This window comes from Lepisma saccharinum, chromosome 27, assembly GCF_977018435.1.
Source record: "Lepisma saccharinum chromosome 27, izLepSacc3.1, whole genome shotgun sequence".
NCBI lineage: Eukaryota > Metazoa > Arthropoda > Insecta > Zygentoma > Lepismatidae > Lepisma > Lepisma saccharinum.
In genome coordinates this window covers 26585930-26613193 of record NC_139255.1, presented here as the reverse complement: position 1 = coordinate 26613193, position 27264 = coordinate 26585930, and positions in this window count along the sequence as shown.

Below are 27264 nucleotides of genomic sequence, written 5' to 3'. Positions count from 1 at the left end.
TTCAATTCGTCCAACTCGTTTTGTTAGTCTGCCATACCCTCCCGGCAACTTACCTAAGTAAACACGTGATACAAGGGGCTAAAAATAGCATTACAGACAGAAAAAAGGCAAATTATTGAACAATACTTGGTAATCCTATTGCGCAGTTTTGTGAAACTGCAAAGAGCAGTCGGATGTTTTTCAATCCTTTGTTGGCGGCTGGAGGCTTTTGACTTTCTTTTCCCGTTGCCTCCCACTGCCCCCTTCAACCGCCCCCCAACCGTGCTTTTAGCACCAGGAATATCGGCAGGTCATACTATAGAGATACAGTGAATCCAATTCCTTGCGAGGCCGAGAGATAGGGAGATGTGTGGCGGGCGACGCTAGCGGAGATGCCGACATTTGTGACCAGTAACGTCTCTTAAGTTTACCCTCGAAAGCGTTTTGTTTCCCTCTAAATCGTTTGGAGGTTTCGAATGTGCAACAATGTATGGAGATTACGTTGCAGAGTAAACCGTTAAAAGTCAATGGTTTTCTTGAGCATTGTTTGCAATCTGAAAGCTCCGAGCTTGAGTTGTCCTTTCCTTCGCGACTACAGGTGCCCTGGACAGAGCTGCGAATGGAGTGAGGAACAGACCTTGAACCAAGAACGTGTTAATTTCGTACAGTGTGGACGAGTGTGCTTTTGGTTACTTGCAGTGCTACTTCTTTGTGTTGTTGCAGTGTGTGTGTGTGTTGTGTGTAAGTGAGGCGATTGAAATGTCAGCCGCAAAGCTCGTTAGAAGAAATAAATTTTATGTATGACAGTTACGTGAAAACAGACTCGTTCCGAGACGTGTGTAGACAATTTGCACAGAAATTTCCTGGCGTCACACCTCCAGGTAGAGAGACTGTTAGGTGTCTTGTCCTTACATTACGAGAAACTGAATAGTTAAATTTTAGAACCCCTAAGCAAAAACGGCAACGGATTGCGTGTGAATCCAAATTTCATCAATTGCAGGAATGTGTGAATGTAGGTGGACATCACTTTGAACAACTCTTTAATACAGGATAGAGCTCGTTTTGCAATATTAATATAAATATATGCATGCTAAAGATATATCCACAAAAATAAGCGGGACATTACTTTTCGAAAATGTTGGCATCTTCTCTAGCGCTGCCCACCACGCTTCTCCCGATCTCTTGGCCTTGCAAGGAATTGGACGCACTGTATATACTTCAACTTCAAAGAAGAAGAAGAAGAACCTGGAACTGTAATCTTATCTTACATGTAATCATAAGATTTTACTATACTCTATTATTATGTTTGATTTTTTTATTATTCTTAATCTCAACAATAAACCCACATCATCTAGGGATCACAGACAGACATTAGGAGGTGAAGGAGGTGGCCCAAAAGGGTGCATGGGACTGAGGTCCGCTTACATTCTCTAGGTGTAACAGTCCATGAGATATCGAGTATTGAGACGAATGGAGACGATGGCGTTTAAGTTACGCAATGAGTATCGTATTAATAATATACTAATGACAAGTAAGGCAACTGCACTAGTTTCTGTTTTTACAACTAAATTTGTACTTTGATTTATATATCCATTTTCAATTAATTAAGCCTCCTGCCATCATCGGGTTTTTAGGACTCATGCATAGTCATATTAGTAGTGTGCTCACTTTTGGTGTGAACAGTACTGGGTTTGACCCTGGTGTATTAACCAAGCATCGTGAGGCAAATTTCTGAGCTACTTCGAAGCAGTAGTGACGGACTCCGTCCTCCAAATGAAAATGGCAGCTGCGATGGGAATTTACGAACTGATAAAGCACAATCGAAATGTCTTTTGTCAGATTTTAGGCCAAAAAGGCTGTCGTCAGGAAGATTTTGAATTGATTCGATTTAATTTTTGTTATTTAGCGTCGCTCTTATGTCACGTTTGGCTAACCGCGAAGATGAAGATGAATAATAATATGATGAAATTGATGAAGGGACACTCGTAAAGAGCACCCATGACCAGGACGGGATTCGAACCCGGGACCCTTGGCGTCGTACTAAATACTCTTGCACAAATAATAACATGAGAGATGTAAGCTAAAACATATGATGTAATGATGCATTAAACGTAAATATGTACGCCAGATGTTTGAGAAGGGATACAATAGGAGGTCATAGTAGCAACTTCCTCTGAATGTGCATTTGCACCTTGAAACAATAGATTTTAACGGAAATTACTCGTATCAAGTGTTCCCGGGTTCGATACCTGTTAGAGACAAGCCTCAGTCCCACCTCAAACTGAAAGTCCATGTTAGCTGTGCATAAAACGATCATTGTCAAATTTTATATGACAAGACTAACTTTTAATTCACATTTGCATGTGTGATAGAATTAAAACTTAATTATTGAACATTATATATATAAATATAAATTTTGTAGGGGGATATTTTAATTAAAATTTCAAAAACTTCTAATTATAACGAAATACTTAATTTGTGTTTAATAACGCAGTACTGACAAGATAATCAGTACAGAGAAGAAAATGCAACAAGAACATTATTCAACTTTGGGTGAAACTGATAAATCATATTCTATTTTGTTTATTTTTCATCCACTAATCCCCAAAGAATTGAAGTAACTATAGCCTCCCAAGTTAAGTCCCGATATGCGCAGATCGCTGCGGAGCACTTCCTATTACGTCATTCTCCCCACCACTCTTCTACTCACTGGTCTGGCGTTGAGAGTACCAGTGGTGCCAACTCAGCAAAATTGAGCTAAAACAAATATGACAAACTATTTTCATGGTACAGTGGCTCTCAGCGACAGACAAATCTGCAAACGAAACTGAAATTGATGCGGAGAATAGAGTGAAAGCATTGTGAACAATGAACAAAAGGCAATTGTACTTAAAAATTCAAAGTGTACCTTATGTGAAACAGTATGCTATTGACACGAAATTTAGAAACGCGGGGCACACCATAATACGACTTCCGCTTTACCACGCAGACTTAAATCTCATTGAACTTGTGGGGGGGGGTAAATCAAGGGTAAGTCAAGGGAATTCATTTCGGATTCACTGGACGCAAAGAAAGAATTGCTGGGAAAATTATTTAGTGAATATTCTGTACAGAAATGGATTAAATGTTGTGAACACGTGAAAAAATTGAAGATTCTTACTTTGAAAGAGATAGACTTAAGGAGGAGCGTGTAGATGAACTGATAATTAGACTTGGTGAAGCCGATTCAGACACGGTCACAGATTCATCGGTGGACACAGACTCGGATGAGTGGGAGAGTGAAACTGAAGAAGGAGAACTGGAAAACATTTAGAAGGTGAGCTCAGTTCTATCGTTTACATACTTTTCATTTTTCTATCGTTTTATTTCATACATTTCTTATGCTGGTAAGAAATATCCCTAATATAACTTAATTCATTTAAGGTTTAAAGGGAAAATATCAAAATGTATTTAGAATTTAGCGTAATCAATGGGTAGCGTAGATGACGGGATACTAATTCATGCCTTTCACATTCAAATTTCGTTGAAAATTCATAGACGATTCCTCTCCCTCCAGGTTTGCAACACTGCGAACCAACATCGCCGCAGACAATGGGGTGGGGAAATGTGATGCGAGGTGCGCAAACAATGGATTGCAGCGTCTTGTTTTTAAACTTGTCAAGTTATAATAGGTGTTTCGATGTATTATAGTAAATTGCAAAGAGGAAGAAAAAGAGAACTAAAAACAATCCGGGATTTTCTATCTAGGTGGTTTGTCATTGAGTTAAAGCCATGGGACTTCAAAACTTGTTAGTGGTTCTGATGAATTTTTTGCGTGGATGATCCTCAATCAGCATTGGCAGACGCGTTTGTCCCAAACAGAATCACCGCTCGGCATGAGTGGAGAGTTAATTGCTTTTGGCAAATTGTTTCATTTGAACAAACAAGTTTTCGCATCAATCGGTAATTAAAGGCGTCGGCATACGCAGAAAGTAAATCAGAGAAACAAAAGTTGCTGTATGCTTTGATCTTCACACATGCATATGGTTTGGTTTGAGTTGCTGTTTTAAGTCCACTTTATGCACAGTAAGGCTAATCGGAACTGGACCTACAGTTTAAAGTGGGATCCGAACCACTTGTGCCTCCACCGGGTATCGAACCCGGAACCCCTCGATTACAAGGCAATGACGCTACCATTGCGCCACGTGGGAGGCCCTGCACACATGCATATGATCATGTGTTTTTGTGTATTCATAGTATCATCGTAACATAAAACTGAACACATTAGCGGGGCTAATGTGTACGATATCGTGCCTCATAGGAACGGGAAAGCAAGGGCGAGAACATCAGGAACACGGGCGCACCTGGCACAAATATGGCATTTAACTTACTTTTAAGTGTTTTAGTGCGTGATTACCACTACGCTCACAAAACTTACAGCTGATTAAAAATGGTACTTGCTACTGAAACACCTTATATATCACGTTTCTAACAAGAACGTTTTATGTTAACAATAAAAGGAACTTTGTGCTGGCCCCCGTGGCTGAGTGTTTAGCACAACGCGCTACGACGCCAGGGGTTCATCGTTCTAATTCCGGCCTGGGGATGGATGTTTGTGAGTGTCCATTATTCAATTTGATCACATGATCACTCATCCCCATCTTCACAAATTAGCCAAAAGTGGCAAAAAAGGCGATGTAAAATAAAGCAAACCAATCAATCAGACGGAACTTGGTGACGTATTTTGAACTTTTGACATGTGGTATTGAATAGGTATTTCATGTCTGACACGCAATACGTAGCACAAGTCAATCTGCGTTGCATTTCATCACAAAAACAACGCTTCAGGAGTTGCATGACTGCTTTTCCTACCGTCCTCTTGTGAGCATATATGAAGGGATTAAGACTTGTAACTTTCATACGAGAAATTGTGAGTAAGTTATGCAGCCCAGATTTAGTTTTTTAGAGCTTTGCTTTGTGATCCGATCCATTTCAAAATGCTGGATATTATAGCTTTGAATTGTGAAAAGCGAGACCTTTGAAAATATCGCTCACGAACATTTGTGAACATTTTTTCTATTATGCACAAAACGCAACGTAATAAAGGCATGGAATAGAAGGAAGATAAACATGTTTTCTAATTTTGCCATTATATAGCCATTGTTGTCTCGTGGCCGTCGCAGAAGAGGACAATTTCGGAGAGGTGTGGTTTGTTTCACTTCCGGCTTGTATATAGGTATGTAACCAGCTTTCGTCACCAAGCAGACACTGATCTCTTCACACACATGTTCACTCATAACTGCTTCTGGTTAGGCGTAATCAACATTGGTGTACATACTTGAGGTTCTGATTGCACGCAAGTTCGGTATCTTTGTCACAGCTCAACCGAACGCATATCTGGTTTCGAGCCAGCACATGCTTTTCTGAGAAGCGCTGTTGTCACTTTTACCTGCAATGATCAAACATCCATACATTACCTGCAACGTTATGCTCCAACATCTCCATATTTTATAAAACAAATAGCACAACACTAACACAAACTAGCAAAGACAGAACAATCGAAATCTCTTTTAAAAAAATCTAAAGAAATAGAATTGGCAACATCTCATTTACTCCAAGTGGACTTGACAAGATATGTCAGTGCTTAAAAAGGACACTATTCGTGGAACCATCCATCACGCTCCTTGCGGGAGTGATGGATGGTTGTTTACGAGGAAACTGATCATTCGGAACTTTCTTTGAAGTATCGTTCGAATCAGGACATAAACTTTAGCCACCTTACACAGATGCGTGTCATGTGCAAGTGATGGTAAAGAATGTTCCTCAACCGTTATTGTCCTATCTTCACGAAGAATGACAGCAGCTGTGTTGTTTTTTATCTCTTTCACGGCTGTGGTCGGACCCCTTACCTTTGCTGTCGATACACAGATTCCCTTAAATTCTCTGAAGCAACGAAATGCAGTTGATTGTGGCAGAACATCTGCCCTGTAAGCCTATTGCAATAATTGCTTCTGTGGTAGATTTTTCAGACCAACACACCATTTCTAGGCTACATAGTGCTGTTCCCGAATAGAATCCATTTGGCTACTCGGTCAATTGTCCACCGTTGTCACATGAGTGCAAGGACTTGCTTTATATTTTCTCAAGTGGCTTTTCTACACCCATACTAGTCGGAAATAGTATCCTTATAGCTCACATTATTTAATAATGATTAACGGATTCATTTACATTATTTATTGATTGACTGTCCTATAAATATATAGCGCTATGTAGAATTGACACAATAAAGTAGAAAATATTGCATTGTCATTAAGATGGATGAATTGAGGTCGAAGTAATGGAGATATTTCGAAGTTCGCGAAATAATTTATTGCAGCAAATTTACACACTACTGCATATTCAGCAATTGTCGAATATAGAAGCTTGCTTGAAGCTGCGGCTTTTACATATTTACTTGCCTGTCTACTTTGCTATCAGTTGTAGTTCAAAAGTTTCATTGTTGAGCCACCGTCCGGGCTACAACTAAGAAAAAACTTGAGGATATAAAGAAGCTCTAGTGCTTTAGAAAGTCAAGCAAATGGCGGAATGAAACGGGCCAATGAAAAGGTCAGTTGCCCGACATAACTCCTCAAAGAATAGTCTGCAATGTGTCCGGAGGTGGTGACAAAATAACAAGACGCATGCTGCGTCATAGGATTTCTTTTTCAGGGGGCAATAAATTGAAACTTGTTAATATGTTAAAAGATTTAAGAATGCATCATTGTGTAGTTGATCTACCACAGAGTATGGGTATGGGTTTATCTTTCAAAACGGTTTTTCGTTATTTAGCGACGTTTTTGCACCTGGTGGTTAATAGCGATGATAGCGATGAGTTTATGAGTAACGTAAAGATGAACGCACAAAGAAATATATGATATCAATATTCCTAGATTTGTAGGGGTTCAGGCCTTTAATTGTGTGGAGAATTTGAATGTGATTAAAATGTTGGGTGTGTCAGCAGTTAGGCTATTTTGCTCCAGTAACTATACGTGGCTCAGCCACTTTCCATAACTGAAATAAAAACGTGTTTCAGTATTCTTACCTTGTTAAATGCTGAGGCTGTAAAGGTTCACTCAGCCCAAAGAAGGACAAAACACAGGACAACGCACACAGAGTCCCACGAAGATTATACTGGCCGTAAGTTCAGACGCCAGAGCCCCGTTAGTCTCAAAATACTGTCCAGGGTGTACTACGTAGAAGTGAGGTTGACAATTGAGTGTACTACGTGGAACACTCCTTACACCCCAATGTTGAGGAGTACATATTTGTAAGCGCCTTTAACCATTCCATCGATAAAAACATATACTATTAGAGATTTGGTTCGAAAGTTATGAAAGGAGTCCAAATTTCTATGTCGTAACTAGACGTCGTCAATTGAACCTATGGCTGTTTGCCTTAGTCACTTTACGCTCAAGATGATACGTGGAAATGTCATTGTACAATGTTCATATGGATTCAGACTTTCATCGCCCAACGTCAGCCTGCGTATGTAAATCTGACACAACGCAATTTCTGATTTCGGCTCTGTGAACGTTTATTTGATTTGGTTTATGTTACTTTGCTTTTACGCCACTTTTGGTGAATTGCGAAGATGAGGAGGAGTGATGATCTGATGAAATTGATGAAGGAACTAGTGTTGGGCGATACGTATATCGTCCAGACGATATATCGCGATATTCAAAAACTATCGTCTAGGCGATGTCAACCAGTCAATATATCGTCCCGATATCCTGGCGATATATATCGTGTCGGCGATATATAGCCGATATCACGATACGGAAAATATATCGTATCGTGTTTGACGATATTTTCTTGACGACGTATGGCGATATCAAATTTCCGATATCTTCCATCCCTAGAAGTAACACCAGAAACAACACCCACGCTACTCCGTGATCGAACCCGGAACCCCTTGCATCGAAGCGCGATCTGCTAACCACTTCGCCAAGGAGTTCGGATGAGGAGAGAAAGATAACAACATTCTAAGATAAGTACAAAATAATTTGCCAATAGGTTTCCTTTAAATACTTGAAAATATGATATGATTCAAAACTTCAGAATTATTTCAGGGGAATAACATTTCTGAAGCGTTCTGTTCCAGAATCCTGGAATTCATGTACGTTGATATACAAAACTACCTTGTACCATCTATCAGTAGACAAGGGCTTGTTCCACACCTAGCAGTAAAGGAGGAAACATCTACGAAAAGGAAATACGGCCCTTTACCAGGAACATTTCCAAGCATATTTAAGATTTTCTTGTACCTGATAATGCTTCAGAAAAAGCTCATAATCTTAGTAAACGAGTTCCGCTATAAATCGCGCAGTGCGAAAATGGCTCTCTTCTCTCTAATATCTGAAATAACACAGAATGTTAAATTCCCTCATATGACTTTCAAATTTTTATGCTTCGAAACGAGGGGAGAAACTGAGAGGAGGAAATTTGCATTTATATGGAGTGTGGAAGCTATGAAGCTACATTTTTTCTTGGAGTAGCACAAGATTTATAACTCACATGTGTCATACATGCGCCGTGTTTTTAGAACTGTTTCTTACCCTTACTGCGTGGGTTTCTGCAAGCTAGCACGCATATTCTCCCTGCCTCGCCTCACATGATCATTTATCGTCCAATCAATGTGCGAGATTCGTTGGCGGATAACCCTATCTTCATTTTTGCATCAATTTCACTTACGGACATTCATTTTCAATTTTCTGCCTGTCTTGTGCCTCACATAATATTTCACTATTCCTTTATTTCAAGCGTCTTTCTTCCTCTCATATATGGGCATGCAATATTCCGTTCCTGTATGGTTATTTGTGTTGAACAGGTCAGGCATCTGTTTAAGTACAAGTAATATTTCAAAACACGGAGGAAATGTCGTTGTTATTAAACCATAAAAAGGAGCTGAAATATAATATTGCTACTAATTCTTAATCTTCTTCTTATATTAATTCAGTTGTATTTCGAAAGTTACAGTATTTTCTCGAGTATAAGACTCACTTTTATCTTTTAAAAATAGATCTGAATAAGAGAGTGCGTCAGGTTATACCATCAGAATGAATACGTTTTGTGAATGAGTCAAAGCTGCATGGGCTGTTATGAAAAGTAATGCACTGGCTAAATCATTTAAGAAGTGTGACATTAGTAATGCAATGGTATAGAGGAAATTTAGTTGTATAAGTACTCGAATTCTGATTTAAAAGAGTTTTCAAGTGACTGTCCATGTATCTCTGGAGAGGAATGTCTGGATTTTGACGAAGATTTAAATGCATTCTCTCCTATAGCTCTCGTCTACTCTTACGGTGCGAGCTTTACATGCTTGCAAGGGAAGTTGAGAGCGGCAGGCCAACCAGACAACAGCGGTGGCGCCGAGAGTTACGACGTGGCGGGAGGAAGTACTACGCACACCTTGTTCTACGTGCTGCTGCGTTTCTTATCGCCCTGGATTTGTGGCTTCCCTGCTCCCTACTTTCCTTGACCGCATACAGACCGCCCGCCGTAAGGCTGGACAAGAGCTATAGTTAAAGTTTTTGAAAGTAGACCTACATATTTATTTATATTTGAAATATTTTAAATTAATTATCATATCAGTCAGTGACATAGCTTTATCCTCAAAAATGTGTACATGAAATAGCTTTATATGTCGGCAAATACGGTGCATAGTAAAATGTTATAAACCATGCAGATTTTAATACGGAATGCAATACATTAAATTGATACAACTTGCACAGCATTTACTTTGCATCGAAATATTTGACTATCATGCAAAATAATATAGAAGAGAATATAAAGAAAAATTACTAATATTATATCTTCAGAACGTTTTCATTACTTTTTTTAGTTTTTGGTTGTCTGTAGTTTGCGTATTTTAAGCCATTTCTAATCATCCTCAGGGCAATAAATATGTATTTTTTCAAGTACTGAAGACCTCCAAAGGGATACACCATTCTTTCGGTACAACTACAGCGCCTTGGATAACGTTATTCAAGACGCTGTAATACTACACTCAATTGTAACATTATATTGACACATATTATACTCGTACCTACAACAGCAATATTATTATATTCTCGTCACTAAAATAATTACAAGAGAGTATGCATGTGATCTATGGCACAGCAAAAATTACACACAAAATCATCCTGGCAGTAACACTTGTCAGGTCTAAACCATTTCCCGGTTTTCCTTTTACGTCAATTCGTTCTACGTTAATCCTCTCTCCCTTAAACTATTTTGGGAAAATTTCAACAACTGCTGCCCTCTCTTGTCTGCAACGCTAACCTGAAAAGAGAACGGTGGCACGTTAATAACGCAATGCTACTCCACTTTCTACGGCTTAGATTAGTTCCGGTCATATTCTTTAAATTGGTTTAACTCGAGCTTTGATTGTTACCATGTCGAACTCAAAATGATGTAACACATTCGTTCCGCTCCAATAATGAAATGTTTTTCCATGTAAATATTGATGTTTCGCTACGTTCCGCTTGCATTAATGCTGTTTGCGAGCATTAATTTAATGCAAGCAAAACCCCAATACTCGTAAATTTGCATACAATATGAGTGGTGCATCTGAGTTCTCTAGTGCATTATTTAATTTTTCATCTGTCTCTACTTTTCAACGATATATTGTTCATGTTATGTGTCCCAGTGGTGTTACCTTTCGTATAGCTTTCCAATTACCAATTCTATTAATGATTTCAACTTTAAATTCCACTGCATTGTTAGTGCTGTGCTGTATTGTATTATCATATCGGATATTTTTTTTTATTCTGGGTTGTATAATTTGTGAGTGGCATTTACTATTTTTGTACATGATGTATTATTGGGAAAAACAGTGCTATATTTGGAATTTTTGGGTTGGCAAAGTTTCTTCTATATTTCCAACACTGCCACTTAGTATGTGTTATCAGTCGATGTATTCCGCGATTATATATACACGAGGTGTTGACAATGTAATTCGAGAAATGGCCGCAGCGTATCGATGGAGTATTGAGTCAGGCAAATGCATGCGCCCAAGCACGTCTGAACACGTTTCAACGTAAGTACTTTTCCTTGAGTCACAAACTAAACCAGTCGTTCGTTCCTGAGCAGCTGAGGAAGTAGTACCTGTCCGTGGTGTATTGTTGGCGGAAAAAAAATCCTCAAAGATGGTGCCTCGAAACTTGACAATGACCAGAAAGAACCTTAACTTCAAATTTTATCTCATCTTTTACATAACGAGGAGATGTTTGAAAAGGTCATTACCGGTGATGAAACGCAGTGATTTTAATATGATCCGGAAAACATTACGCCGAAGTATGCACCTCGGCCGAACAAGGCAAAGAGTTCAATACCATGCTTGTGTGTTTCTTTAATCACACGAAGATATTTCGCCACGAATTCCTTCCACAAGAACACACGGCGCAGCAACTGAGTTATATGTTCTGACGAGGTTTAGACAATCTGATAGGAGTAAAAACCTCAGAACTCTGGTCTCAGAAGTGAATTCTCCACCACGAGAATGCCCCTGCGCACGATGCGATAAAAGTTTTTGGTTAAGAAATCCATCATAAAAATCGACAATCATTGTTCAGTTTCATAAGCCTCTTGCGGTTTTGCTGAATTTTGTCTCTTTCCACAATTATGAAAGACTCTACAAAAGCAAAAATTTGCTGACATCCCGAACATCGAAAGCAATGTGACTTTACTGAGAGGTATTAGGGAAAACAATTTTCAAGGTTTTTCCAGCAGTGTCATCATCATCTGATGAAGTGGATAGTATCACAAGAAGACTATTAAATATTTTGACAATGAAAACTGGGATGATATGCTCACCGCTACATAAATTGGTGTAAATGTGTGAGATTAAAATTTGGCAATGAGTTTTAAGATGGCGGACGACAAATATATCTGTCCTAGATTTCGAGAATTTCAGAGTCTTCTGATATTTTGAAATCTCTGTCTAGTCTATATTTTTGCAGATTAAGAACATGCCTTGCATTAATTTTAGAGTATTACTTAAGCGTTTCTTTGGTAATGGCAGTCTTTAGTTTGTAACGTCGATGATTTATGTAAATAATGTGTCCTAAATTTAACTAACGTTTGATCATCGACGCCGCTACATTTTCTCGCAAAATTCCTTCCCGGTAATTTTCCATCTCAATCCAGGCTCTCAATAGAGGGCATGAGATATCGTTTCGCAACGGCCTCTATTCGAGATAATCTTCCCTGCTCTATGTCTCGATCAACAACTAGTTCCTTGGCAGCAACGATATACTCCACTTCCTTCGCCGTAATCGACATCCAGACCATTGCTGCAGTAGACTTCTTTAGTCAATTGGCAATCCAGTCTCGCAAACTCCACGTTATAGAAGTGACCATCATTTCTTCATTTTCAGACTGAGGTGCTCATCTAGTTATTAGGTCGTTATATGATGGTTTGGGAAACCCCGCAGAAGCCCCTACAGATTGACTTGACCCTCCCGTTTGGCCAATGAGCAACTTACCACCTTTCCTCGTCGACTATAACTCTTGTCCAGTCTTACGGCAGGCGCTCTACATGCTGGCAAGGAAAGTGGGGAGCGAGGAAGCCACACATCCAGCCCGATAAGAAACGCAGCAGCCTGCAGAATGAGGTGCGCGTAGTACTTCCTCCCTCCACGTCATAACTCTCGGCGCCACGGCTGTTATCTGGTTGGTCTGCAGCGTATTCTCAGCTCCCCACTATACTTGCCAGCAAGTAGAGCGCCACCGTAAGAGTAGACAAGAGTTGTAGTTGGTTTGCTGGGATCAAAAGATATGCTTGAAATAAGATATGGAGTGCAGTGAAAAATAACTTAAAAGTACATTCAATATACGTGTTGTCGGAACATTTTATTTTGTGCAAGGAAACTAACCCATATTTTTAGACTGTCAGAACTGAGTCCCTCAAATTACTAGGCGTCGTAATTACGTCATCTGAGAAATTGCTATTTTTACGTGATTATACGGCGTAAAAAATATTTTTCCTCTGGTCGTGCGTATAGACATATGAGAATACAATATGTCCTGTTAACTTTGATGAACTCAATAAGATTAAACTTCGTCACAATACAAGATTTTAGAATAAAGCTGAAGCGAATTAACACTAAAAATCTATTCGACCGAAATTGCGACTGTTTTGCATAGTAAATAATTTGTGCGGATGGTTATTGTGATTATAGAAGTGGAATTGGACGTACGGCGATGTTTTGCACAACTGTACGCAACGTTGCCAAAATTAAGAGAAGTAAACTAAGTTCAATTTTTGCTCCTTTTAAAATGCCGTCATTATACCTTATATTTCCTCGAGCGTCTTAATTAAGGCAGATCTCGTTGGTTTTTAATAACTGATATTATTATTTTTTAATATCAAAATCTTTTGTACTATGAGCTGCAATTGTACTCGAATTGGATATTAAATTTGAAATGCTAATATTAGTTGATGTAAATATTCCAGATATTTGTGTATGTATTTATGTATAATGATGGATGTCTGCAGCATTTTTTCCAGGTAGGGGCAAGAAATGAATTTATTTTTCGGAGTGGAAAAGAAAGCATATTTTCCCCCATAAAAGTGATTCATGAACCCCTTGCCCCCCCTTCCGAATCCATGTGTGTAATCAAAATTACCTTTTCTAACTTATGAAATTGAATTCACGAATCTATTTGTGATCTAACTTGTATTGTCGTAGTTATTAATGTGTAAGTTAAGAAATTTTGAAACTACGTTGCTATTGTGGGAAATCGTTTGGTTACGTTATTTATCGATAATCTTCAGGCAATTACATTTGTAATCGGGTATTTTGCGTCGCGAGATTTCATTGGTTTTGTGTACGATTCACGCTCATTTTTACAACGAGCAAAACACCCGTCATAAGCTATAGTGGGCTTTTGGGAACATTGGATTGCTAAACTGGAGTGCCAAATTACCAATGTTTTGATCAAAACAATTGACAAAAAATTAGATCTACTGACCTTACATTTCTACAGTAACAATTGACCGTTTGATCCCTGTCATTCCAGGTATGGCCAATATTTTAATACAGGTTAAAGGCACACTTTATATTTGCGTTCTACATTCCTACACACCGTATCATGTCAAAACTGTGTCAGCAAAATTATGAGTAGCCAATTGTTTCACAATGAAATACGCATCGGTACCTGCTCAAAAAAAGCAATATGTGAATCGTATTTAACAATGAAGTGCCTAAATTCAGAGCTCCTCTTGAGAATTCCAAGGTAATGGAATTTAGATTGATTTGTCAATTATAGACTCCGGAGAAATTAATTCATTGTTATTCCATTTCTTTGTTCTCCTTGCGAATGGATTTGAGGAATATTTGGACACAGCTTCCACTTTCAGTTGTGAGGTGTGTTTCATTTCATCTCTTCATTATATTCGCCGTTAATTATGTTATAGAATTTTTAATTTGTATCATTGTAGAATGTTGTACTATTTAGACCACTCAAAAATATAATTATATTACACTGGTCGACAGTGAAATTGTTAAATATATAATTTTGCTGCATTTTTTGTTTCTTGATGGGGTTCTGAATATATTACATGAGGCAAATTAAAACCTTAAAATTTCGATAATTTGTGTACGGCGGACTGCATACAGCTCAAATTTACATGAGGTATCAACTGTTAGTTATAAAACTACGTCAAGGCTGCAAAACTAATTAGTGAATTTCAAGACGCAATTTTGTTATTTTAAAGATGACGCCTCCTATACACACTTGCACCAGTGATGAAGAGCGATTTCTTGCTCTCTGTCAGCCTAAAACGTACAGAAATTTCTCGGCAAATGAAACTCAATATCTCTGTGCATTCTTACCATACCAGCCAGTTTATTAATTGAGGACAAAGTTCGACAATGGCCTCAGTTCGCAGGCAGATAGGTGGAAAGACCTTCGCAGTGGCCCATAAGTGACTGCATGTGGACCCCAAAGACTTGTTCTTCTTAAGGTACACAGGCATTAACCCAAACTTGAAACAGTATGTCTCCTCTAAAATGCAGCAAACTTGTGCAATCCTGCATAATAATCTACTAGATGAGAAACAAACACAAATTAAGGTTTTCATTTGACTATCCCTTGCAAAATTAGATTCTCTGAATAACATTCCAATTCTTTGTAATAGTTAAGATTATTTCATAAAATAAGCCTGTCTCAATTATTACTTCGTCACAGTTTATTTCTAGGGTAACTCTCTCTTTTTATTTGTGATATCTGGAAATTAATAGGTTGATGCGATTTAAATATCCGATTACACATGTGGTAAAAACACTCCGGACCATAAGATTTGACACACCAAAATCACATGTGCTATGTCTGAATCTCACTACATGTTTACAGAAGAGATTATCCTACTCAGTTTGTCAGTACAGCAAGTGTAACGCTGTCAAACAGGCCATATCAAAGTGAAACATGAACAATTCACAACGTTGAGTTTATTTCCTGTGTGGGTTTATATTGAGACTTTCTAATTCGTTTGAGGCGAACATCTAATTTGGAGCAAATATGACAAATGAATGCAGCGTACGCAGTTGATATGCGATATTTCGCGCTCTTTATAGACTCTCGAAATTAGCTCCGTGGTCACCGACCTAACAACATTTTTAGATGAGCTCGTAAAGATACAGTTGAAGCAGCCCCACTGAAAAGTGACATTGGCCTGCCAATTAAGATTTTTTTATTGATTTTCATCTATGATTCAGTATTAAATTTCACCTATGATCCGAATTTGAAATAAATGTACAATCGACAACAGGATATTATATTGAAGAGTATAAACTGTGTACAACGTTTTTTTTTTAAAAAAGAAACAAACAATCCACGCTGTTACAATGTGAGCGATAATATTTTTGCCAAGTAAAAAGCATTGACAAAACGTAATATTTCATTGTATTTTCCTCGTTCCATTAACTTTCTATATTGTTCTAAAACCAATTCATTTACTCGCGTAATCCTCTCTACTTAAATGTTCAATTTTCGTCATCCATACACTTTTGCAAACATATCACAAATAAAAAATAATGACATTTTCAAAAACATGGCCATGCTAAATGAGTTACACCGCAGAACTAATTACGTGTACTGGTGTTCCAGTCCTATTTTCCCTTTTTATTGTTTATTTTGCTGAAAAGCTCATATATCTTTTCACTTTTTGTTTACCCTGTAGGAAAATGTATTGGAAATTTTCTTCCCCGTTTTAAGCTCCGATCCAAGAGATATTAATTAATATGTTGAAACCGTGGTGAGAGCATTACTAGAGAGGCGAGAGTTGCAATGGAGTGATTATTGGATTTTTACGATGTGGCTGCCATTTATTTAACAAATCGTTGGAAGGAGACGAGAGAGCGACTCTGAGAGCGCATGTGGAACAAAAAAGGAAGGAAAAAGTTGGATGATTTAAAGTAGAGAAAAATGGCTGTTCCGTTGTTGCGGACCGCAAATTGGTGGAACAAGTGGACATGGGTGAGGTGCAGCATTTTAGCAATGTTTCCCAATTACACGAATTAGCAGGTGAAGCTTTTACTAGTTGCATCGCAGTAGAAACCTTTGTAAATTTCAATGCTGCACCAAAACAGTGAAAAACGTTTACACACTGTGGTTTCTGCTCTGTGTTTGCCACTTAGTTTAATTAAAAAAAAACTATCTGATTTTGTTTTCAAAAATATATTATTTCAGACTTATTTTAAAGGTAACTTATTCAGATATGACTATCGTTACTATGTGATAATCACTTAGACAAATTGTAAAGAAATGGCAAAGGAGCATGAGTGATCAGAAATGCAGATAATGAAGGCATCTATTCATCTATCATACATGTTAAAATTAAATACTGTTATAATGTAATTTTAAATATTATATGTACAGAGAGTAAACAAATCAAGTATAAAATTTCGGATTGCAATAGAAAAAAATACAAGAAAGAAACAAGAAATTATATTTCTAAAATGCTTACCAACTGTGGAAGTTTTATGTAACATGGTCAGTAGATCTGTACGGATGCCAGGTGTTATCTGTTGAAAAGCGTGAATAATGCGTGCTCGAAGGTCCATTTATGACGCCACTCTTGTCTTGTACAGGGTATTCATTTGAAGCTCCAACTTAAGAAATTTCACGTAGTAACTTCAGGAGAACTGGGTGGCCATTCAATCAGACCGTCACGTTCAATTCAACATCGAGGAAAATGTTGTTTTAAACTAGCTCTAAACTGCCAACACCAGTTTGGAGGTGCACCATTCTGCTGGTAAAAGTTCGGAGCATTCTGTATTCTTGGAATAGCAAATTGTTGAAATTTCGATGCAAAAACTTCCATAGTTTTCCATGACAGACAATTTCCTATGTGTTGCCATTTTATTTTTATTTCACTCCGAAGTTGTATGCTTCATTTGTGTATGTTGTACTATTGAGGATGTATCAGTTTAGTTTTTTTAAAATCTCGTGCCCCTTTGTTCAAAGTTTCCTGGATCCCCAACTGCATATGTTGGGGATCCTGGAAGTTGCAAGATTTTATTTCGAGGTAGAGACGCCCGCTAACACAGGTTCTGTAATGAAGAATAAGTCATTCCTCATTTATGGAAAATATCGAAGTGTAGAAATATTTTCACAATAGTGTACAGTGGTGGAAAAAAGTTCTTCCCCATAAGACTTTAATGGCAGTAAGGGTAGGCAACACACATTGCACCATTAGGTGATCGGGTGATTCTGTCTGTCTCAAGAGCAACTCGTCTTTCATGCAAAAGCCAAGGCACAGGAACTATAAGAAAGTCACGTGACTTGTCAGGTGGAATGTTGTTCGTCAGAAAATCGCCTTTTCTCAAGCCAGGTCGCAGAACCGACAAGAGCTACACGTTGTATTTCCGAAAATGATTCGCCTAAAAACGTTGAACGAAACGCTAAAACAATTCTTGTCTTAAATACATAGGCTAGTATACTATATGTGCCGCAGTAGCAAGTAGTTAGGGCGTTTTATTGCCATGCGAGAGGTCTGGGTTCGATCACCGACAGGGGAGAATCGGGATTTTGTCCTCCTGTTCAAGCCGCTCCGCTGCCCAGCCAGCGTCCTATAAAGTCTGGAGGAAACTCTGAGAAAGGGGGGGGGGGGTAAGGCGGCCAGGGGAGTGGTGTTGATCACATCATCCCCACCTTCGTCCTGATGAAGAAAGCTTGGGGTCCTAACTCCACATTACCTATACGCCTTCATGGCTTCGTGCAAATCACAAGGTAGCACTTTGCTTTTTAATATACTATACATACATCCCGATTTTGTCGGAACAGAACTTTCCAATCTCTACGTGGGCTTTCTTCCAAGTTCCGTAGGGATGTCAATAGGCTCCCATTTTTCTTGACACAATTCATACATCTTATATTTCCTTATAAGAACAACAGCCGATATATTTTGTGTGCGTGCGTGTGTGTGTGTATGTGTGTGGGAGGGGGGGTATAATACAAACATGTGAGGTGATTCTTTTCCCACTACTCCATTCTCAGAAATAAATCTCAATTCCACACACTGAAAATGTAACACTTTCTACATCTTACCATGCAAATATCTAGTAGCAAAGTAATGTGTGGAAAGAGAAAAATTAACGATTTGTAACGGCACTCTGGAAATTTCGTAGTTTATTTCTTTTTAATTTGAACTGACATTCATAATATTCATTAACAATCCCAATATTGACAAAATAATAGCTTAGTCGTTCTGCTACCTTCAATTCTTCATTACCGTAGTCACCATAACTCTCTCTCTCTCTCTCTCTCTCTCTCTCTCTCTCTCTCTCTCTCTTTCTTTGCCTTCCCGATGACGCAGTAATAGCGGAATCGCCTTGTAATCAAGGAGTCCCCGGTTCGATACCCAGTGGAGACACATAGTGGTTCGGATACCACTTTAAATTCTAGATTAGCCTTACTGTGCATAAAGTGGACTAAGTATACCAAATGCAAATAAAAATAAAAATCACCGAAACTCTCTACAAAGCCAGAGGATCCAGGTTCGAAACCTGTTGAGGCTTAGATGTAGCATTGCATTGGTATCATTACCCATCATCTTCATCGTCGCGATTATCGCAAGAGGTAAAAATGCGACACAAAATAACCAAAACAGACGCTTGGAATCAATTTGAATATTGGTTACGTTGGATACGTGGTAGAATTGTCTTAAAAATCAATTCCTGTGATGCAATAAGGTTTTTAATTAGAGACCATTTGTATAATACATATCGGTGTTGCGAACAATAAGTAGTTTCACGTTCACCACACTCTTCGGTTGTTTAGAAATCATAAGAAAGAAGGATCTCTAAATTTCCTCTTTCACATGTCAATGAAACTTTAACTTAAGTTCAGTGTAGGTCACAAAAGAGATTTACATATTGTTATGATATCTTTTAAACGTCACGAAATCTAATTCCAATAGAATACGATACTACTCCTTACGTTCCTGTAAATGTTCACCATTAGTCTGGCGAATAAAAGGAACGAAGATTTCCGTGTTTCCTTGAGCAAAGATAAGGCGCCTGCTTGTAGCACGCAAGCACCAACTGCTTCGATCAGTGACCTTCACTGCCAGAGTGAGTCACAGCAGGCCTGCGCTCGTTCCAGTGTGCGTATAAAACAGATATTTTATTGCGTTCGTTCCAATCCACAATTATATCAAGCTAACATTCTAATATTTTCGTAAAATATGTAGTAGAAAAGTTGTATACATTATGGTCTTCCATAGTGTTGTTGCCTGCTATTTACACGCGGGAAATAGGGGTGTTGTTAACATTTCTGAACCCAAAGGTCGAGCACGAAGGAAAAGTTATAAGCATTGTAGGTAATAACAAGGTAATAGAAGTTGAAGGAAATGCTGGAATAAATTATATCAGAAATTGAGTAAAAACAGTTCTCATCACACATAGGGCTATCAGATCACTCTTCAGCGGAAAGTAGGACAAAATGTCTCAAAATGTTGAACACGATCGTATTTGCAGTAACTATAATAGGTTACTAGGACATCTTAGCATATAAGGAGAATATGACACATCTTCAGCTCAAAAATTAATGTTAAAGTGAACGGTTGAGTTCAAAATTCCTCAACTGCTAACTAATAGCACGGCCGTATGTGATTTCAACATGTGTATGCAAGACAGAACGTCTTTCGTCGAGGCGGGGCCAGGAAGAGAGAACAATCCATGAATTCGGGAAGGAAATAGTTCACAATTTAGTAAACGAAGTCTGGAAGTACTTGTTTATTGAAATGTAAAAAACTACCATGCACTGGGAAAAAACAGAATTGTGTGTCTTATTTCTCCAATAAGGACTGCTTATATAATTTCTGAAATGAAACTTGCTACTTCGAACAATTTATCGACACTTATAGTATCGATAAAACTTCACAAAGTAAGCATTTTTATACATTATATCCGGACTTTTCCGGATCTAGAAAACGGAAAATAATTTCTGAGCTGGGATTGTAATTGTTTTTCCGAACAACCAGTAGCAACCATGCACACTCTTTGATTTAAGCATACTTCTCCAAGGAATCACGTTATCTTAGAATCCCTTCATATTTTCTGTTTCTCTATCTAATTTGAAGTTACGTGATGCCCAAAATACGTATGACATTTGAGATTTCTTTCAAATTCCTTCCGGAGGCCAGACACAACTATAAAATCAAGGACACGTCCGAAAATAAGAATGATTCTTATAACCTCTCTTTATTTTCTTATTTAGCGTCGTTTTTCCTTCACATTTTGCTTAATCGCGACTAGGAAGAGTGACATGATGAAATTGATGAAGGGACACTCGCAAAGAACACCCATATGCCCGACAGGATTCGAATCCAGTACATCAGACATCGTAGCGCACTGTGCTAACCACTCCGTCACGGACGGAATTCTTATAGCCCTAATCATTCCACAAGTATTTTTCATATCTTTAACCACACATTTCTCCATAGGGTATATTACCCCGATAATAGTGTTGCCCCCTCAAAAGACACCTCTTGAATTTGAAATTATCTAATTCCTGCATCTGTAAATTATTATGACTAAAATCAAATTATAAATGTGAAAAACGTACTTTTTAATTGACATTCGTTTTCCAAGGGGAAGATGTGGCAATCCTTGCACCCCTTCCAGACATTTATGCCCCTATATTATTATATGTTCACCTAGAAATTTAGGATAGATGAATCTTATCCCGTTATTAAACGATATTATACTCTTAATCCTGAAGTGGCCGCGTGGTGAACATAGTTCACCACAGCTCATCTAACTAAGCATAATGTCTCCAATTTTTTTTTTCAACAGTCTTAATTTTTCTAATCTTCAACAACATGTTTGCAATCAAATATAAATGATAAAATTGTTATTTAACATCTTGATATGAATACTGCATTTTTTTTTGTAATGTGTATTGGTGAACTACGTTTACCACGCGCCTACTTGTGTAACTTTATTTTAAACTACATTTTTTTTTATTTTCAAAAGTTTGCTAGTGTTTGGTATGTGTCAGGCATCTAGTGGAGATTTGCTGCATTGGAGACATATAGTGCTGCTTTGAGAAGACCAAAGACTTGTCTGCGGTACACGCTGATTTGTAATTTATTTGCAACTTCATTTGCTTCCATAATGGCTGCAAAGAATAAAGCTGTTTATTCAGTTTATTCAGCAATTTTTACACCGAAAGTACCCCTGAGGGGCATTGGTGCATGTACATTACAAAATACAACATGTTGACATCGCACATAATATATATATCTATACATCAATTTGGCAGAATTTTTTTAAAATATAACATAATATAATAGTGAAACATACATTGACAAATTATTTCTTGAAGTGAACTAGTGCTGTAAAAGTACATATTATATAGTGTATACAATCTAAATTTATTTTATAAAGTTATTAATTCTTGAAATTCTTGAACTGAATATAATGTGTATTCCAATAACATTTTTTCACTTTAGTTTTAAAGATTGAGGATCTTTCAAAATTTTTGTAACTTTTTGGTAATATATTGTATAACTGGATGCCTTAGTGAAAAGGTCCCGCTTGGTATGCAGTTAGCCGCACTTTGGGAATGTGGAAGTTATCTTTTTGTCTGGTATTGTAATTGTGAGTGTCTATGTTCTTTGGATAGTTCGATTTTGTTTCGTGTATGTATTGGGTTGGTGCGAATGAAATGTCCGGCCCAGGTGCGTCATTGCCAAAGGCCAAAAAAATCAAAAACTACAATACCTGGTTAATCAAAATATTCGCCGTCTGCAGCCACACACTTTTGTCATCGCTCAGCCTACAATTGGATTCCATGGCGAAATAAGTCTGGAGTCTGCGACGCAAAGATCTCCTCAACGGCATGTTTCACCGCCCGATCATCAGCGAAGGTCTTCCCTGTCAAGAAGTGATCGAGATGCCAGACGTGATGGTAGTCAATGGAAGAGAGGTTGGGAGAATATGATGGATGAGGAAGGGTTTCATATTGCAACTCATGGAGAGCCTGCACCGTCCTTTGTGCGACATGTGGGCTAGCATTGTCGTGCAACACGAGGACACCATGTCTGTGGACCATTGCTGGATGCTTGTGGAGAAGTTTGTGGTGCATTTCATGGAGTTCAGCACTGTAACAATTTGCATTGATGGTTTCACCTCGCCTGAGAAAGACATGATGGATTACACCCACCATAGACCACCATACCAGCAACAACACCTTCCGTGAGTGGAGAGGTGGTTTCGGAAACCGCCTTGGACGTTGATCACGATCCAACCATTGTCCTGATCGTTTACGATTGTCATAGCAGATCCATTTTTCATCTGAAGTGACAATCCGATGCAGGAAACCATCCCAGTTATTCCTTACACTCAGAGAACTGCACACCTCCAGACGGCGAGTCTTTTTGACCGGTGTCAAATCATGTGGTACCCATGAGTCCAACTTTTTCACTTTACTGATCGCACGGAGTCACCAAATGACAGTAGTATGGTGTATGCCTAACTTGTCTGCAATGGCACGAACACTTTTCCGAGGGTCCGCTTCCACGAGGTTGCTGAGGAGCTCATCCGAACATGATGTTGGTCTATGGCCACTGGGTTCATTTTGCAATGTGTCACCAGAACGAAATTTGACAAACCAACGGCGAATGGTGCGTTCATTTGCCATTCCTGCCCCAAATGAACTGTTAATGTTTTTGGCGGATTGCTGAGCAGAATGTCCCAGTTTGAATTCGTAAAGACAAATCACTCGCAATTGTGTGTTCTCCATGGTGCACTTTCAGACGACCCTGTTCAGCAACACACTGCCCCCTGACTGTCTGGGTGCTCCAGCCTGTTTGCTGGACGTATACAGAGTTTATGACGTTAGACCCGTGACCTCAGTCAATCCCTGTGTTGTGTTGTTGAGGTGAGTTTCCCACCAGACGTCAAAGCGGACATTTCATTCGCACCAACCCAATACAAACTTGGAAGTGTTAATATACGGAATTTTTGAAAAGAGGTTTACATGTATCAGTTTTGTGTGCATTTGCCAAAATACGCAATGCTCTTTTTTTAATTTTAAAAATCCTGTGCGATTGAGCCGAGTTCCCCCAAAATTGGATACCATACCTCAAAATACTTACGAAGTTTGAGAAATAGATATTTAGCATACTGTATTGAAACTATTTTTTAAGGTTCTTAATTGGTAACATACGGTGTTTAGCCTCTTGCATAAATGATCTATGTGAACTTTCCAGTTTAGACACTCGTCTATAAATATTCCAAGAAATTTTGTATTGTTAGTAGCTGTTATAACGGGATGCCCTACTGTTAAATTATCTTGCTTAATAGAAGAGTTTTGGCTCTAGATACACCAAAATTTTATTATATTAGTTTTTTCGTTGTTCATAGAAAGTTTGTTTGCTGAAAACCAGCTTTGTAGTTCAGTAAGAGCTTCTTCTGTTTTTTGAACTAAAGTTACATCGTTAACAGAATCTAGTAAAGCCGTAGTATCATCAGCGAAAAGAGTAACTTGGGCAGTTTCAACATTTGCTGGAAGGTCATTTATGAACAATAAAAACAATAGGGGTCCTAGTATCGATCCTTGGGGATTCCAATAACCACATCTTTCAATTCGGAGTAATATGTTGTTTGCGTCCCATTATTGGATAAGCTATTTATTGCAACGCTCTGTTTTCTATTCGATAAATAGGATTCTATTAATTTATTTGATAGACCGCGGATTCCGTAGTATTTTAATTTCTCTAGTAGTATGTGATGATTCACACAGTCAAACGCTTTTGATAAATCACAAAAAATTCCAACAACAGAATACGTTTTGTTTATGGCGAAAAGAATATTATCAATTACATCAAAAATGGCATTTTTTGTTGTTTTCGATTTCACAAACCAATGTTGTTGCTTTATGAGTATCCTTTTATCTTCTGCATACTTTATTATCCTATTATAAATTAATTATTCAAATTTTTTTGAAAAAAACTGACAATAAGGAAATTGGTCTGTAGTTTTCAATTTTTGTTTTATTTCCTTTCTTATATAAGGGTATTACTTTTGATACTTTTAGACAATCTGGAAAGCTACCATTTTCCATACACTCGTTAATTAATTTAGCCAAAGGCTCGTTAATGTACGTGCAAATCTCTTTGATCACGTTAATCGGCATTGAATCTAGCCCTGTTGACTTTTTGTTTTTCATATTTCGAATTATGTTGGAAATTTCTTCGTCTGTAGTAGGGGTCATATAAAAAGAATGTGTGAAACCTTTTCACGTTATTTAACTTTTCTTTGTATGTGTCCGTTACGCTGATGTTACGTTGCAGGTTAAGTGCTACATTAACAAAATAATTATTAAAAGTATTAGCAATTTTTTGCGGATCTGTCTCTATTACATTACCTGCTTCTAATATGATATCTTGATTCGTGGTCGTTTTTTTACCTGTTATATGATTAACTATTTTCCATAGTTCTGCACTTTTGTTTTCTGAATTATTCAACTTTTTATCAACATACAACTGTTTGCAATGTTTTAATGTTTTCTTGTAATTTTTGTTGAACTGTTTGTAATGATCTTTAAGGGTAGGGCTGTTTGCATATTTACTCTGTTTATGCAATGATCGTTTTAATTTGCTAAGATTTTTAATTTCCCTGGTTATCCATAGGCAATTGGTTTTGTTGTGAACTCGTGCTTTTTTTTATGGGAAAACATTTATTAAAATGGTATCTTACAGTATCAAGAAATTTTTCGAATTTCGCGTTTACGTTTACGATGCTGAAATTGATGCTCTGTTAGATGAAAGTAATGAAAGTGATAGGGATAATGTGAACATACAAAGTGATGACAATGTCAGCGATCACTTGTCTGTGAGTGAACATGACACATCTAGTGAAATTAAAGGACATGATGACAGCGAAGATGACAGTCCCAATTCTGATACTCTCAATAAATCAGGTAGTGAGATATCTGATTTTGGCTCATCAGGTAACACTGTTCAATCAAATGAAGATGAAAAGGATATACCTTCTTACGTTGAAAAAGTTGGAAAAACAAAGTAGCTGAAGGATCCTCCACCAAAAGCCAGAACCCTAAGACGTAACATTGTAATGAACCTTCCAGGATTAAAAGTTGGAAAATGTATTGCAAATGTAATAAACATGTTCTACGTGCATAAGAAAATAGTACATGACTTTATTCCTTCACCTATACATCTCTGATGATGAAAATATCCCACAGTAGTATAACAATATATATACATTCCATGAATCCCCCCCCCCACAACCTTTAACGGAAATCAATTTTAGGGGGGCAAACATGGAAGTAAAGGAAAGCAAGACTATAGCTCTTTTCAGTTCTTACGGCGGGCACTCCACAAGCTGGCAGGGGAAGTGGGGAGCGGGGAAGCGACCAATCCAGCACGAAAAGAAACGTAGCGGCCAGTAGAACGAGTTTCACGTAGTACCTTTTCCGGCCGCGTCGTGTCTCTCGGCGCCACTGCTGTTGTCTGGTTGGTCTGTTGCGTAATCCCCGATCCCCACTTCCCCTGCTAGCTTCTAGAGCGCCCGCCGTCAGAACTGAAAAGAGCTATAGCAGAATCTAAGAGTAGCAGGAGAAAATTATACTCAAGATGGAATTAGTTTTCACGTCTTTCTAGCATTATTTCTTCCAGGCCGCCAAGAGCACCTGCGGGGGGGGGGGGAGCTGCAATTGCCCCCTTCATTTCAAATTTTATACAAATATAAATACATTTTGTAAAATTTTCTTGATCGCTTCGCTCGCAATGTCTGCTTTTCTTGCACTCTTGTCAAGTTCAGAGCCGTAGCTAGGGGTCGGCGGGAGTTAACCATGGACGCCAAAGGATCTAAATGAAAAAATTGTAAATGAGAATAATATGGCGCTCCATGAAATGTTTTCGCCATATTAAATCGATATTGTTTCATTTTGCAAAAATTTGGATCTGAAAATTTATTGCTCGCGAAATGCATTTTAAATTTCCGAGGAGAGAAGTACTGCTGCTGAAAGTTTTTTTTTTAAAGTGCAGGAACAATTGTTTGGAGGAAAAGGAACGCACACATTTGAGAGACAATTTATATAATTTTTACTGATGGTATATATATATATATATATATATGTGTGTGTTTGTAGTGTATATATATGTATGCATGTATGTATGTATGTATATGTGTGTGGGGGGAGAGGTGTATATATAAACACACCCATCAATGCAATAAAATTTAAACAAGTGAGATGAAACTACGTTTTTGTTTCTCGCCTGAACTATCATCAAGGCTTCTGCCCCACCTAATCAGAGTGTCTGTGCACGCCTATGACGGGGATTGACACTTTACGTAGGTGTAGACACGCTTCGTACAATTTGATGATATCACGATTACGTAATGGATGTGCAGCCACTTAACTGAAACCCCCAAAATTACCATTTTATTACTAAATTCTAAATTAGCATAATATCACATAGTTAAACCTATTCATAATATGCGCCGCTTCGGTGCACTTTGTGAATTGTTTCGTTGGTTGTTTTTTTTTTAATTAATGTTGCATTAATCAACATCAGGTAAATCGCGGCAGGCAAAGTGGAGGGAAAATGACAACGAAGCAGATCGAGAGGGCTCTTAATTCCCGATTAATGAAACTTTGTCTACATGCAACTGAGTAGCTCCGTGAAATCGCTGAAAATGTCATTTCTTAATTTCTTAATTTTTCTTATTTTATATTGCTTTTCTAACACTTGCGTCAATAAAGGCGATGAGGATGATTAATGAAGCTATG